Below are 17,024 nucleotides of genomic sequence, written 5' to 3' on the forward strand. Positions count from 1 at the left end.
TCACAAGGTCAGGAGATCGAGACTATCCTGGCCAACATGGTGAAATCCTGTCTCTACTAAAATTACAAAAATTAGCTGGGCGTTGTGGCACCTGCTTGTAATCCCAGCTACTTGGGAGGCTGAGGCAGGAGAATTGCTTGAACCTGGGAGGCGGTGGTGGCAGTGGCTGAGATCACGCCACTGCAATCCAGCCTGGCGACAGTGAGACTCTGTGTAAAAACAAACAAAAAGAGTAGAAGCAGTGGGACTTGAAATTTATTGGATGGATTATGTCTAAGTAATTGGAGAAGCCTGATAAAAAAAATATGTAAAATGTTCCATTGATTTTCTCTCTTTCCTGATTTTAAAGAAATCCTTTCTCAGGTCAACTACAGTATCTCCCAATATTGCCATTCCTTTTATCCTACACATTCTTTATAGAACAGTCTAAAAATATTTATTGAGCACCTACGATGTGCCTGGTACTCTTATGGGTGCTTGAAACACATCAGCAAACAAAGCAAGCAAAGATCCCTACATTCGTGGAGCTTACATTTTTGGCAGAAAGATACAGAACCTAAAGAGTAAACTGCAGATATAAGCATATTATAGTGTGCACTCAAAGGTGGTAGGTATAGGAAAAAGAAAAGTAGAACAGTGTAAAAGGGATCGATAGAAACAGCCCAGTGGCACTACCCCAGTTATCTAGAGCACATAACATGTATTAATTTTAAAAGCGTCTCTCTTTTTCTGTTTGTTTTACTTTTAATGAAACCCAGAAACTTTCCAAGTAGGCATTCAATGAAATGTAATTGCTCTTTTTCTCATCTGTTTCCTGGAGATAAAATCCTCAAGGGCAGAGAAGAAGCAGGATATCACAGAAGTGGGAAGAAAGCTTCCTGGTTGGAGCTGGGAGGGAAAGTTCTGTACTAATACCCTACCCATCAGTTCAGGAGCTCTCAGCGCCTCTCCCGACACAGCGCTCAGCATCTCAGCATCTCAGCATCTCAGCATGTCAGCATCTCAGCATAGTTCCTCAGACTTCCTTTTTTTTTTTTTTTTTTTTTTTTTTTTGAGACAGGGTCTTGCTCTGTGGCCCAGGCTAGAATGCAGTGGCATTATCTCAGTTCACTGCAACCTCCGCCTCCCAGGTTCAAGGGATTCTCATGCCTCAACCTCCCGCAAGGCTGGGACTACAGGTGCCCACCATGACACCTGGCTAATTTTTGTATTTTTAGTAGAGACAGGGTTTCACCATGTTGGTCAGGCTGGTCTCAAACTCCCGACTTCAAATGATCTGCCCGCCTCAGCCTCCCAAAGTGCTGGGATTACAGGCGTGAGCCACTGCACCTGGCCTGTTCCTTAGACTTCTAACCAACTCCTTAATTTTGTTATTACACTCTGAAAATATTTTCTTAGGCTACTTTTCTATTTCTCACTTTTCATCAGTTTCTTCTCTCCAAAAGTCTTTCATGGCCTTACTAACCTACAGGAAAGCACTGGACAATGCCTTTTATTTGTAGGTGAAAGTTGTTTCAAATAACTAGTTTGCTACGCTTAATTTTTCATTCATGAATTATAATTTTTTCATGGCTTTCTGAATAGTATTAATAAAATTTGCATATTCATTCTAACAGTAAATAGCATAATAAAAGATAATAAATATTTAATGACTTTTCCTTAACTTTTAGAAAACAGTTGGAACAATTCAACCCGTTAAGACAGTGTTTACTTAGAAACTGACTTCTCAAAACAGAAGGTAGATATATTTTTTAATTGCTCATAACCTAAACAGTAAGAAAAGAATAAATTAACTTCTTCATTATCTTAGTCTACAGGAAGACTATTTTTTAAATGAAAGAACAGTTTGCTAAATAGATTCCAATGATTTAAATCAATTAAAACTTAACTACAACAAGTTTAAAAGTCAAATATTTAATTATTATTTTCATTTTTTCCCAATAATGGAGTTATTTTGTTATATTAAATTAAATGTACTGATTATTTTGGCTTTGGGCAGACATGACTTTAATGTGTTTATAGGTTTTCAATTAATGCATCAGTGATTTCCATAAAATTCTAGATGCTTGACTTCTCCTTTAAAAAAAAAAGTTTAATACTCCTCATTTCTTCCTATCTGTCTGCTTCATTCATGTATACATTCGTATTCCCCTCTATCCCTGAAGGTATATAAATTGACAATCTCAATTCATTGATCAAAGAAAAAGTATCAAAAATGGACCCTATTCCTCAAAAGGCTTGCAACGTAGTAAGGGTGACAAAAAATAAGTAATAAATTCAAAAAATAATTAAATACAAAAAGGCAACTTTAATAGGATGTTAACTTTGTTTCTTCTGCATATATTGAATTTTCAGTTGAGATACTATCCCCACTCCTCAAAATAAAGCAAAAGCTGGGAGCAATGCCGTAGGTGCCAAGCCACCTCAAAGGCAGGAAACAGGCACTGAAGACGGATCCGATGTGAGAGGATAAGAATTCCTTTGGGAAGTTGCTGGAGAGTTGTGGTACCACGATACCGGGCAGGGGAGTGTTTCCCTGTAACCTTAATCCAGTTGACGAGGACTTAAGCACAGTCACCCAAAATGTTGAATGTGTGTCTTTGGTATCTCAGAAACCCAGAGACTGATGTCTGACTTTTCCAGCACCAACTTGGTGGCCTACTGGAACAGAAAGAGCTGAGCTGGGAGTGAGCTACACAAACATCACAGGGTTCCTCCCCAGCAGAAGCAAAGCAGGTGTGTGTGTAAGTATGTGTGTGTGTAAGTGTGTGTGTGTGTGTGTCTGGTGTATTGGCAAGAAAAAAATTAGAGAAAGATTTGAGGTTTTGGTTTGACACTGAATTCAACTTTTTAAAACCAAACCTGAGGGGCCATTAACTTTTTACCTGAGAGTAATCTTTAAAAGTATGAGATTACTTGAGATTTTACTCCAAGGCCTGGAACTACAGTTTGTTGGAAGTAGGTCGAAAGGTGGCAGGAGAAGGAAATGATGACGTTGTTTCCTTCAAGTGCCCTTCCCAGTCCTGTGCTTTCAATGAAGTGACACAATCGATTGGAGTGAGGGACCACCAAGTTCACTATGAACTATAGAAAATTATTCATCCAAATAAAAGAGATGGGTATGCATTGCAGAGAACAACACAATTTTCATGAAAAAAGATTGACAAAGAGTTGGGGGCCAGTTACAGAAAACTTTAGAGTTTGGACATCATAAAGTCTGGGGACACATTAAACTGTGGCCCCATTGCCTAAAAAGCTCAGCGGATCATTCTGCAAAACTAATTAAAACCTGAAAATCGACTTTGGACATAGAGAATAAAAATACACTATGTCTTCAAATGCTCTGCATTTTCTTTAAGAAATTTGTATTAAATGGCTTATCAAAGCCTGTTATTAGCCCCCACTATTAAATATACCAAGTAAATCAAGATGTAAACAAACATATTAAACTACCATTTCGTTAAGGGCACAGTTTGAAAGTTAATCGGATGACAAGGGAATAAAGACAGGAAAGGAAACAGTGTGAGTGAGTGGTTCAAAATAAATGATAGACTGGAAACATCATTTGAAGAGCAATACAGCGAGGAAGTAGATCAAAAGATAACCTCTTCCCAGGAGTTTCTTGTGTCATTTAAAATAATTTTTCATGTATGGAGGTAAGCATGGTTCTAGGAAAAGAATTTTGAACTTAAAATCAGTGGGTACAAACTGTTGTTGTACCTAGTTGTACATCCAACTCCTGAGTATATTAATTGTACATTCATTATATGAGTATGCTAATTGTTGGGAAAGACAGTGCCCCCCTCAGTCTCTTGGGCTCTTTCATGTCTTACTGGGTTTATCAAGAATGCAAATTGCTGACGGCTCTTTTCTGGGGCTGTTTCTCAGGGTCATGTTTGCAGAGCAACCTAGACAGGTGAGGTCAAGTCTCTCTCTGGGACAAAGATCTTGTTTTCTTACTGCTTGCTCTAAAGCAATGGATTCCCCAAATTCAGTGTTCCCTGGCTACAGGCAAACCCGCTGCGAGTATAGCATCCATCTGGGCCCCTCCACATCTCTCCCATGAGATTTGAAGAAGGGACAAAGGAAACAAACACAAACATGATGATGCTCATGCTGCTGATTGAGCTTTGAGTGCCGAAGTCCTTTGTTTCAGACCCAGGAGTCTTGTGTTTTGTGCCAGTATCTAGGAAGCATTAATTGGCTAGTTTACTCGCTTATACGCAGGGTGAAATATCAGACCCGACATCATCATTGATATGTGTAGTCTTTACCATGCACATGACTTCACCTGGTTGGGTATATCACTCAAGAATATTCGAAATACTGTATTTGGAATATTATGTTATGCTACTAGTCTAACCATTCCTTACTTGTTGGAGAACTGTTCATTGTTACTGCCTCAAAGCAAATTAGTAACATGTATATACCTGAATAATTCAGAATCCTTTCCTTACTTATTTAAGATATTCATCTTTTAAATAAGCTTGATCAACAATTTCTCTTCATTTGAACCTCCCAACTCTTCCCCTTTTCACCAATTTGTATTGGCTCTCTTTCTCCTCCAGAGGCCTGTTTGAACACACAAGACACACAACTTGAATTAAAAATAGAGAGATGGTCTGTTGGGGTCTCTTCTCTACTCATACTGTGACATTGATTGCAACTTGAACATGCCAAGGAGTTACCTCAACCTTCTAACAATATATAAAATAATAAACAGATGTGGCAACATAAAAATATTGCTATAATCTTGTAAACGGCAGGTTGAAGTAAGATAATTATGAGGATGAATAGCCTTATTAGTGTCAAATTCAGTAGTATTTTCGGTAAGTGTGTGACAGAGCGTCTTCTATTCCTTTGCAACCAATGGTGAAGACTGGTGGAAATATGAACTTTTTCTCAGATTCATAAAGGCAGAAGAAGAGATAGTGACATAATTATAATTATATTAAGAAGCATGGTTGATTGGTTGTCAGCACACTTACATTTAACAGTCTTGGGTGTTTTTACATGATAATGGCATAATGACAGTAATGAACTTAGAAGTTATTCTTAGCAAAGTATCACAGCAGAGTGCAATCGATTTCTGCAGAAGCTATAAATGCAATCTTCAACCTTATAGGTTATTGTAAATGCAAAGCACAAATTCTCATTCATAACTACTTAATTAAAGAACATTATTGGTTTACCTGTAATTGCTTTAATTTATCACAGTGTTACAATTTATAAGTAATGTGTGTTATTCTCCAGTAGTTTTATTGTAATTACACATAATTTACAATTCACATTACTGGATTTCTAATTAGCCTCTAAATATTCTTGGTTATAAAAATGAAAATACTATTTTAAGGAGAATAGGATAATTAACAATGTATTAAATCTATTGGCTGTCAAGCATTTAACAAACAATAAAGTCAACTAATTCAGGCGATTTCGTTGATGGGTTATAAAATTTTATAAAGTTATGGAGTGCAACTTAGTCATTCCTTGAGATGCTGCCATTAATAACACTGTTTCAAATTTATCTTGGTAGAACTCTGGTCCACATTATATTTGGCAAAACAACACATCCAGCATCTCCTTTTATGTTTGGGTGGATGGCACTGGAGAGAGGCCAGTGTAGATATCCATCAAAATATTCCTAAACAAGCTTTCCTAATGTTAGAGTTTCCAAGTTACTTGACTTAGAAGGTGGAATAGTGACAATTTCAATCAATTGAATCTATTGTGATTCTAGAGATTGGGAAAGATAATGTGGTTAGCTTAGTAAAATCACTATTTTGAATTTCCTTCAAAGTTTGTAAACAGCCTTGTTTTGGCATGATGTAGCAATAGGCCAAAGTCACATGACTTCACCCTTTCATTTGAAGATAACTAATGAAAGACATACGGTGAGCCATAATGTTCTATAGAATATGCAGCCACCTCTACAGTGTGTTTTAAAAGGTCTTCAAAATTCAGTACTTTTAAATAAACCTGAAATTTCTATCATCAGAAACAATCCTTGCGGTTAGGCATTGATCCAGAAAGCTTCCATAAATGCAACTGTAATATGTACACTGAATGAAATATGAATAGTCTTCATCACTGAATTCACAAGAATTCATTTTTAAATGAGATGATATCAGGCAAGAGGTAGAAGGGACAGAGAAAATACTGCCAGAAAATAAAGAAGAGAAGAAAGTTCTGTTGAGGCAAGAAACTTAGCTAAAGTAACATAAAACTATGTACGGTAGGATGGGGATATGTCCAGCAACCCAAAGAACCTTGTGATGTTTCTGTGTGTCAGGACAGAATAGATCATTGAAGAAAATTGAGACTGGCATCCTTGCTTGGTAAGTTTGTCTAAGACCAATCGTAAAATCTCCCTGCTAAGGTTTTTTGGGTTTGGGGGTTTTGTTGCTGTTTTAAATCCCGGTCCTCGAAGCTGTTGCACTTCCCTACCTTTAATGAAAATGGAGCTTTCTATAATTCAGAATAAAAATAATTGATTATAACTTTTTAAATGGTATCAAAAGATATGGTCCTGGTGTGGCTGGCAAAATGGCCAAATAGGAACAACTCCGGTCTACAGCTCCCAGAAAAATCAATGCGGAAGGCGGTGATTTCTGCATTGCCAGCTGAGGTACCCAGCTCATCTCATTGGGACTGGTTAGACAGTGGGTACAGCCCATGGAGGGCAAGCAGAAGCAGGGTGGGGCATCGCCTTACCCAGGAAGTGTAAGGGGTCTGGGAACTCCCTCCCCGAGGCAAGGGAAGCCGTGAGGGACTGTGCTGTGAGGAACGGTACACTCCAGCCCAGATACTACACTTTTCCCATGGTCTTCGCAACCCACAGACCAGGAGATTCCCTGGGGTGCCTACGCCACCAGGGCCCCGGGTTTCAAGCACAAAACCAGGCAACTGTTTGGGCAGACACCAAGCTAGCTGTAGGAGTTTTTTTTCATACCCCAGTGGCGCCTGGAATGCCAGTGAGACAGACCCATTCACTTCCCTGGAAAGGGGACTGAAGCCAGGGAACCAAGTGGGCTACCACCCATGGAACCCAGCAGATCCCACCCCTGCGGAGCCCAGCAAGCCAAGATCCACTGGCTTGAAGTTCTCACTGCCAGCACAGCAGTCTGAAGTTGACCTGGGAAGCTCCAGCTTGGTGGGGGGAGGGGCGTTTGCCATTACTGAGGCCTGAGTAGGTGTTTTCCCCTCACAGTGTAAATAAAGCCACCAGGGAGTTCAAACTGGGTGGAGACCACAACTGCTCAGCAAAGCCACTGTAGCCAGACTGCCTCTCTAGATTCCTCCTCTCTGGGCAGGGTGTCTCTGAAAGAAAGGCAGCAGCCCCAGTCAGGGGCTTATAGATAAAACCCCCATCTCCCTGGGACAGAGCACCTGGGGGAAGGGGCAGCTGTGGGCACAGCTTCAACAGACTTAAATATTCCTGCCTTCCTGCTCTGAAGAGAGCAGCGGCTCTCTCAGCACAGTGCTCAAGCTCTGCTAAGGGACAGACTGCCTCCTCAAGTGGGTCCCTGACCCCCATGCCTCCTAACTGGGAGACACCTCCCAGCATGGATTGACAGACACCTCATACAGGAGAGCTCCAACTGGTATCTGGTGGGTTCCCCTCTGAGACAAAGCTTCCAGAGGAAGAAACAGACAGAAATCTTTGCTGTTCTGCAGGCTCGTCTGGTGATACCCAGGCAAACAGGGTCTGGAGTGGACCTCCAGCAAACTCCAGTGACCTGCAGCAGAGAGGCCTGATTGTAACAAGGAAAACTAACAAACAGAAAGGAATAGAATCAACATCAACATAAAGGACGTCCACAAAAAAAGCCCATCCAAAGGTCATCAACATCGAAGACCAAAGGTAGATAAATCCACGAAGATGAGGAAAAACCAGTGTAAAAAGGCTGAAAATTCCAAAAACCAGAACGCCTATTCTCCTCCAAAGGATCACAGTTCTTCACCAGCAAGGGAACAAAACTGGATGGAGAATGAGTTTGATGAGCTAACAGAAGTAAGCTTCAGAAGGTGGGTAATAACAAACTCCTCTGAGCTAAAGGAGCATGTTCTAACCCAATGCAAGGAAGCTAACAACCTTGAAAGAAGAGTAGACGAATTGCTAAATAGAATAACCGGTTTAGAGAAGAACATAAATGACCTGATGGAGCTGAAAAACACAGCACAAGAACTTCGTGAAGCATACACAAGTATCAATAGCCAAACTGATCAAGCAGAAGAAAGGATATAGGAAACTGAAGATCAACTTGATGAAATAAAGCATGAAGACAAGATTAGAAAAAAAAAAGAATGAAAAGGAATGAACAAAGTCACCAAGAAGTATGGGAATATGTGAAAAGACCAAACCTATGTTTGATTGGTGTGCCTGAAAGTGATGAGGAGAATGGAACCAAGCTGGAAAACACTGTTCAGGATATTATCCAGGAGAACTTCCCCAGCCTAGCAAGACAGGCCAATATTCAAACTCAGGAAATAAAGAGAACACCACAAAGATACTCCTCAAGAAGAGCAACTCCAAGACACATAATTTTCAGATTCACAAAGGTTGAAATGAAGGAAAAAATGTTAAGGGCAGCCAGAGAGAAAGGTCGGGTTACCCACAAAGGGAAGCTCATCAGACTAACAGTGGATCTCTCTGCAGAAACCCTGCAAGCCAAAAGAGAGTGGAGGGCCAATATTCAACATTCTTAAAGAATTTCAAACCAGAATTTCATGTCCAGCAAAGCTAAGCTTCATAAGCAAAGGAGAAATAAAATCCTTTACAGACAAGCAAATGCTGAGAGATTTTGTCACCTCTAGGCTTACCTTACAAAAGCTCCTGAAGGAAGCACTAAATATGGAAAGGAAAAACCAGTACCAGCCACTGTAAAAACATTCCAAATTGCAAAGACCATCAACACTATGAAAAAACTGCATAAACTAACTGGCAAAATAACCAGCTAGCATCATAATGACAGGTTCAAATTCACACATAACAATATTAACCTTAAATGTAAATGGGCTAAATGCCCCAATTAAAAGACATAGACTGGCAAATTGAATAGTCAAGACCCATCAGTGTGCTGTATTCAGGAGACCCATCTCACATGCAAAGACACACGTAAGCTCACGATAAAGGGATGAAGGAATATTTACCAAGCAAATGGAAAGCAAAAACAAACAAACAAACAAAAAAAGGCAGGAATTGCAATCCTAGTCTCTGATAAAACAGATTTTAAACCAACAAAGATCAAAAAAGACAAAGAAGAGCATTACATAATGGTAAAGGGATCAATGTAACAAGAAGAGCTAGCTATCCTAAATATATATGCACTCAATACAGGAGCACCCAGATTCATAAAGCAAGTTCTTAGAGAACTACAAAGAGACTTAGACTCCCACACAATAATGGTGGGACACTTTAACACCCCACTGTCAATATTAGACAGATCAATGAGACAGAAAATTAACAAGGATATTCAGGACTTGAACTCAGCTCTGGACCAAGCAGACCTAATAAACATCTACAGAACTCTCCACCTCAAATCAACAGAATATACATTCTTCTCAGCACCACATTGCACTTATTCTAAAATTAACCCCATAATTGGAAGTAAAACACTCCTCAGCAAATGCGTAAGAATGGAAATCATAACAGTCTCTCAGACCACAGTGCAATCAAATTAGAACTCAGGATTAAGAAACACATTCAAAACCGCACAACTACATGGAAACTGAACAACCTGCTCCTGAGTGACTACTGGGTAAATAACAAGATTAAGGCAGAAATAAGTTATTTGAAACCAGTGAGAACAAAGACACAATGTTCTAGAATCTCTGGGACAGAGCTAAAGCAGGGTTTAGAGGGAAATTTATAGCACTAAATGCCCACAGAAGAAAGCTGGAAATATCCAAAATCAACACCCTAACATCACAACTAAAACAACTAGAGAAGCAAGAGCAGGTAAAATCAAAAGCTAGGGGAAAACAAGAAATAAGTAAGATCAGAGCAGAACTGAAGAAGATAAGAACACGAAACACCATTCAAAAAACCAATGAATCCAGGAGCTGGTTTTTTGAAAATGTTAACAAAATAGATAGACTGCTAGCCAGACTAATAAAGAAGAAAAGAGAGAAGAATCAAGTAGACACAATAAAAAAATGATAAAGGGGATGTCACCACTGATCCCACAGAAATACAAACTATCATCAGAGAATACTATAAATACCTTTATGCAAATAAACTAGAAAATCTAGAAGAAATGGGTAAATTCCTGGACACATACACCCTACCAAGACTAAACCAGGAAGAAGTCTAATCCCTGAATAGACCAATAAAAAGTTCTGAAATTGAGGCAGTAATTAGTAGTCTACCAACCACAAAAAGCCCAGGACCAGACAGATTCACAGCCGAATTCTACCAGAGGTACAAAGAAGAGCTGGTACCATTCCTTCTGAAACGATTCCAAACAATAGGAAAAGAGGAACTCCTCCCTAACTCATTTTGGAGGCCAGCATCATCCTGATACCAAAACCTGGCAGAGACACAACAAAAAAAGAAAATTTCAGGCCAATATCCCTGATGAACATTGATGCAAAATCTTCAATGAAATACTGGCAAACCGAATCTAGCAGCATATCAAAAAACTTATCCATCACAATCGAGTCGGCTTCATACCTGGGATGCAAGGCTGGTTCAGCATACACAAATCAATAAATGTAATCCATCACATAAACAGAACCAATGACAAAAACCACCTAATTATCTCAATAGATGCAGAAAAGGCCTTTGGCGAAATTCAACGCCCCTTCATGCTAAAAACTCTCAATAAACAAGCTATTAATGGAACATATCTCAAAATAATAAGAACTATTTATGCAAACCCACAGCCAATATCATACTGAATGGGCAAAAGCTGGAATCATTCCCTTTGAAAACCAGCACAAGACAAGAATGCCCTCTCTCACCACTCCTATTCAACATAGTGTTGGAAGTTCTGGCCAGGGCAATCAGGCAAGAGAAATAAATAAAGGGTATTCAACAGGAAGAAAGTCAAATTATCTCTGTTTGCAGATGACATAATTGTATATTTGGAAAACCCCATCGTCTCAGCCCAAAATATCCTAAAGCTGATAAACAACTTCAGCAAAGTCTCAAGATACAAAATCAATGTGCAAAAATCACAGCATTCCTATACACCAATAATAGACAGAGAACCAAATCATGAGTGAACTCCCATTCACAATTGCCACAAAGAGAATAAAATACCTAGGAATACAACTTACAAGGGATGTGAAGCACCTCTTCAAGGAGAACTACAAACCAGTACTCAAGGAAATCAGAGAAGACACAAACAAATGGAAAAACATTCCATCTCATGGGTAGGAAGAATCAGTATCATGAAAATGGCCACACTGCCCAAAGTAATTTATAGATTCAATGCTATTCCCATCAAGCTACCATTGACTTTCTTCACAGAATTAGAAAAAACTACTTTAAATTTCATATGGAACCAAAAAAAGAGCCCATATAGCCAAGACAATCCTAAGCAAAAAGAACAAAGCTAGAGGCATCATGCTAACTAACTTCAAACTATACTACAAGACTACAGTAACCAAACCAGCATGGTACTGTTACCAAAATAGATATGTAGATCAATGAAACAGAACAGAGCCCTCAGAAATAATGCCACATATCTACAACCATCTGATCTTTGACAAATCTGACAAAAACAAGCAATCAGCAAAGGATTCCCTATTTAATAAATGGTATTGGAAAAACTGGCTAGTCATATGCAGAAAACTGAAACTGGACCCCTTCCTTACATCTTATACAAAAATTAACTCAAGACAGTTTAAAGACTTAAATGTAAAACCTAAACCCATAAAAACCCTAGAAGAAAACCTAGGCAATACCATTCAGGACATAGGCATGTGCAAAGACTTCATGACTAAAACACCAAAAGCAATGGCAACAAAAGCCAAAATTGACAAATGGGATCTAATTAAAGTAAAGAGCTTCTGCACAGCAAAAGAAACTATCATCAGAGTGAACAGGCAGCCTACAGAATGGGAGAAAAATTTTGCAATCTATCCATCTGACAAAGGGCTAATATCCAGAATCTACAAGAAACTTAAACAATTTTACAAGAAAAACAACCCCATCAGAAAGTGGGCAAAGAATATGAACAACACTTCTCAAAAGAGGATATTTATGTGGCCAACAAACATATGAAAAAAAAGCTCATCATCACTGGTCATTAGAGGAATACAAATCAAAACCACACAATGAGATACCATCTCACACCAGTTAGAATGGCGATCATTAAAAAGTCAGGAAACAACAGATGCTAGAGAGGATGTGGAGAAATAGGAACGCTTTTACACTGTTGGTGGGACTGTAAATTAGTTCAACCATTGTGGGAGACAGTGTGGTGATTCCTCAAGGATCTAGAACCAGAAATACCATTTGACCCACTGATCCCATTACTGTGTATGTACCCAAAGGATTATAAATCATTATGCTATAAAGACACATGCACATGTGTGTTTATGGCAGCACTATTCACAATAGCAAAGACTTGGAACCAACCCAAATGCCCATCAATGATAGACTGGATAAAGAAAATGTGGCACATATACACTGTGGAATACTGTGCATCCATAAGAAAGAATGAGATCATGTCCTTTCCAGGGACATGGATGAAGCTGGAAGTTTCTCAAGAAACTAACACAGGAACAGAAAACAAACCACCGCATGTTTTCACTCGTAAGTGGGAGTTGAACGATGAAAACACATAGACACAGGGAGGGGAACATAACACACTGGGGCCTGCCAGGGAGTCGGGGGCAAGGGGAGGGATAGCATTAGGAGAAGTAGCTAATGTAGATGACGGGTTGATGGATGCAGCAAACCACCATGGCACGTGCATACCTATGTAACAAACCTTCAGGTTCTGCACATGTATCCCAGAACTTAAAGTATAATAAAAAATAAAATAAAATAAGAAAATGTGTGACTGCATGAACCTTTCTGAAGCCTAATCAAACCTGAGGTTAGAAGTTCCTGAATTGAACTTTAGAAAGAGTAATAAATATATTGTCTTGCAGTTATCAATCAGAAAAAAAAGATGTGGTCCTAAAATCATAAATTGTATTTACAGTTCAAGGCATATCACCATAACTGCAAATCATCTACTAAATTCATCTGCCTTGAAATTTGGTTGTCATGAATAAACTAAGTCCCATTTTAAAATAGTACACCAATTATACTCACAACCATGAACTGTTAATAGCACAAATCTATTCTATGAACTTTTGTCATCTGACATTGAAATACTCACACCCCCATCTAGTACCGCATTATATTCAGAGACATAACCAAAGAGGCTTCCAAAGACTGTAGCCATTTCCAGCAAATCAAGGGTTAAGAGGTCTATCTTGTGTCTTCCATTAGTGGGTGTCACTGTGATGAAATTAACAAAGCCCTATTCTGAAGACTTTCGGGACCAGCTTGGAAGCATTTTGTGATAATGGTGCTCATTGTAACTGGATTTGACCTGTGGTTAATTCATATCAGCAACTAAAAATGCAGGCATTTAACTACACTGAATTTAATTCTAGCCCAAACCAAGCTTTTTAGTCAGCCTACAGTATCACAAGAAATACTGTAGAATTGAATAGTTAGCTGCATTCAATCAGACTCAATATATTTTTTGTGTATTTTTAGGTGAGAAATGTGAAATTAAGGTGTATGGGATGTCTGCATTTCCTTCTCTTCCTGGCTATCTTTATTTAACATGCTCAAATCAGTTATTAGGTTATGAATGTGTCTCAATTATTTCTAGAAACAGGTTGATGAAATTGATTTTTCTACAGTAAAATTCCCCTTTGTGTGTGTGTGTGTGTGTTTTGTGTGTGTGCTTTTAAATCACACTTAAACATACATGGGAATATGATGTTGGACAATGCGCTAATTGAAGGGAAGACTTTAATGGACCTCATAGAGGATAAGGACATGCCGTACCTCAGTTGATTGCTTCTCGATTAGGACTCAAACGCTATCCCGTTCTTCCTTTTGGGTATGACTTGAGTCTGTACAGTGCACTACATAAATGATTTTCCATGGCTTTTTAAAAGGCGGTGCATATTAATATTTTAAACTGAAGTAATTGCTTCTTGCTCAGCAATGGGTTTCATTTATGAGTGTTTATCCTCAGCAAATGGAAAGTATGGTTAATCTCAGTTAAAAATTGGTTCTTTAAATAGCTCTAATTACATTCTGTTTATATTTATATGTATTAGACACTTAAGATTTAATCGGTAGCAGTTCTAACAAACCATAATCTTTATTAGCTGGTTTTAAATTATTGTTATGGATGGGAGTTGAATAAGAAAATAAGTGATTTGTCTACTATCAAACACAGAAAATAAAAGATGGACCAATGCTTTAAAAAGAGTTTTTAGCATAACTTCAAATTTTAATATAATGTATGAGAAAGAGGTCATATTAGGTCAATTCGTTTTCTTTTTTCTTTATTTTTTGAACTCTAACAATAGAAAAAAATGTGATGTCTAATGGCATAAGATTAGTGAAGTTTTTGTTTTCAAAAATTATTAAGATCCTCGTGTTCGAGTGCTAGAAAAGAAGGGACTAAATTTTGCATTTTAATTCATATTTATTCAGAAGAAAAACTTACATGAGATATAACGTGTTGATTTTTTAATGAAAAAAATTTGTTTTAAGTTGATGTGATGCTAGGTTAAGTCAATTTAATTTGCTTAAATTCTGTATTTTGATTAAACAGAAAAGACCTTGTTGGATTCTGCTTCTTTCCTGAGAAATTTATCAAAGGACTTCCTCGAATCTTTGAATAAGACTTCTGAATTACACATGGCTCACACACAGTGAGTTAGGAAACTCGCAGTCATTTTATTGACATTTAATTTTCAATTTGTTTTATTGTAATTTTCAAGATATGCAAAATGAAGTATAATTCAAAAGACAATTTATTAATAACACCTGTATCTCTGTGGAACTAAAAACATTTGTGATTGTTTTCAAAAGGCAATAGTATTCCCAGAAAAGAAGTTTGTAGAAGTATTAGTGTCATTTTATAAATAAGGAAGATGAGACAAATATTACAACTGCTTTACATTGTGAAAAATGTAATCATTTTATCTCCACCTTAAGCTCCGAGCTCTGTCCCAAGAGCTATAAGCCACCATAGCCTGCTAGGCTAGTTCTTCTTTTGTAGAAACTCATTTCTCTTTTGTTTTCTATTTCTGTTGCTACTTTCTAGAGCATGTCCTGGCTACCTTATGCCTGAAAATAAAGCCTTGCAAATTCAGTCTAGTCTCTCTCTGCCCAGCTACAGGACTCCACTATGGCACTTGTCCCCTTAAGCACTCACAATCATGCCACTCTTCACTCTCAAAGCTGCCAGGAGATGGCCTCTCTCTATTGGATAAAAGCCCACGTGCTCATCTCTGCATGCCGGGCACTTCTGGATCAGGTGCCTTTACCAGGCCTTCAAACTTACCTACCAGTGGTCTGCAAAACTCTCGAATCGCAGAGTCTCATGTCCATCTCAGGTTTTTCCTCCTCTGTACCGATGCCTTTCCATTTTCTTGAAGGACATTCTACTGACATCGGGCCTTATGGAAATCTCCCCTATTCTTGAAGCCTCAGACAAACCTCATTGCCATTATGTTACGTTCCAGATCTGGGTTCCGAATGCATTTGTTTTATATCATTCATATGTCATGTATCCTATTTACCTCATAGCATAAATATTCATATCCTTGTTCATGTCCAAGCTATGTAACTCTAGCTTGGCACGTAATAGTACTCAGTTCATATTTGTAAATAGATATTTATTACAGGATTAATGAATGTCGCTCAGTGCTGAGTGCTTTATTTTGCATAATTAAGAATCAGGGCTGGGTGCAGTGGCTCACACCTGTAATCCTAGCACTTTGGGAGGCCAAAGTGGGTGGATCACCTGAGGTCAGGAGTTCGAGACCAGCCTGACCAATATGGTGAAACCCTGTCTCTACTAAAAATACAAACAAATTAGCTGGGCGTGGTGGCGTGCGCCTGCAGTCCCAGCTACTTAGGAGGCTGAAACAGGAGAATTGCTTGAACTTGGGAGGCGGAGGTTGCAGTGAGCTGAGATTGCGTCACTGCATTCCAGCCTGGGCGACACGGTGAGACTCCATCTAAAAAAAAAAGAAAAAGGAAAGAAAAAGAATCAGATGTGAGAGTGGCTGACAGGGAATATTTGAATTAATTAATTACTTTGTAGAAATTGTGAATCATCTCTTTCACCTACCCTTCACACTCTTTCAATAACCATTTCTTTCTCTTCATCATTTCCTGATTTAGTCCTGTGCAAGATGTTGGTGCCAGCCATCTGGGGGTGAACAAGACAGTTTTTGTCACCATGAGTAATAGTCTTAGAGAATAGCAGGGAAGACAAACACAAACAATAATGGCAGTGAAATGTGTTGAGCGTTATGGCTGGGATTGACAGGAAATTATGGAAACGAAGTGCAGGGGACCTATCTGGCTTCATCTAGGGGACAGGAAAGACCTCCCTGAGGAAGGGAGCTTTAAACCAAGACCCAAGGAAAGCCGAGGACTGAAACAAGCAGAAGGGGAGAGCAGCAGGCCCCTATAATTACCAAGGCCCATGCTAGGCGCTAGGCACAAAGGTGGAAAAGAAAACAGTGCTTCCTGCCCCCCACGAAGCCTTCATAAATAACGAAACAGTTTGCAATAAGCACTGTGAAGAAAGCAAGCAATGTGTTGTTATAAAGAGGTAACAAGTGGGGAGAATGCCATCTAATTACGTACAGTGGCCAGAATGGACCTTTCTGAAGAGATGTCACCTAACCTGTGGTCTGCAGGATAAGCGGGAGGTGGCCATGGGCAAAGCAGGTATGGGAGCATTCTAACTGAAAGCAGCAGCCTGTGCAAAGCTCTGACAGTGGAGAAAACTTGGAGCATCCAGAGAAGACAAGGA

General features: G+C 38.9%; 1 pseudogene; it reads right to left on the reverse strand.

Annotated features, from left to right (window-relative positions):
- LOC100427605 (cyclin-H pseudogene) overlaps window positions 1-15,649 on the reverse strand; it is a 32,516-nt pseudogene extending 16,867 nt beyond the window's left edge.
- Window positions 15,650-17,024: the final 1,375 nt, after the last annotated feature.

Source organism: Macaca mulatta, chromosome 5, assembly GCF_049350105.2.
Source record: "Macaca mulatta isolate MMU2019108-1 chromosome 5, T2T-MMU8v2.0, whole genome shotgun sequence".
NCBI classification, from domain to species: Eukaryota; Metazoa; Chordata; class Mammalia; order Primates; family Cercopithecidae; genus Macaca; species Macaca mulatta.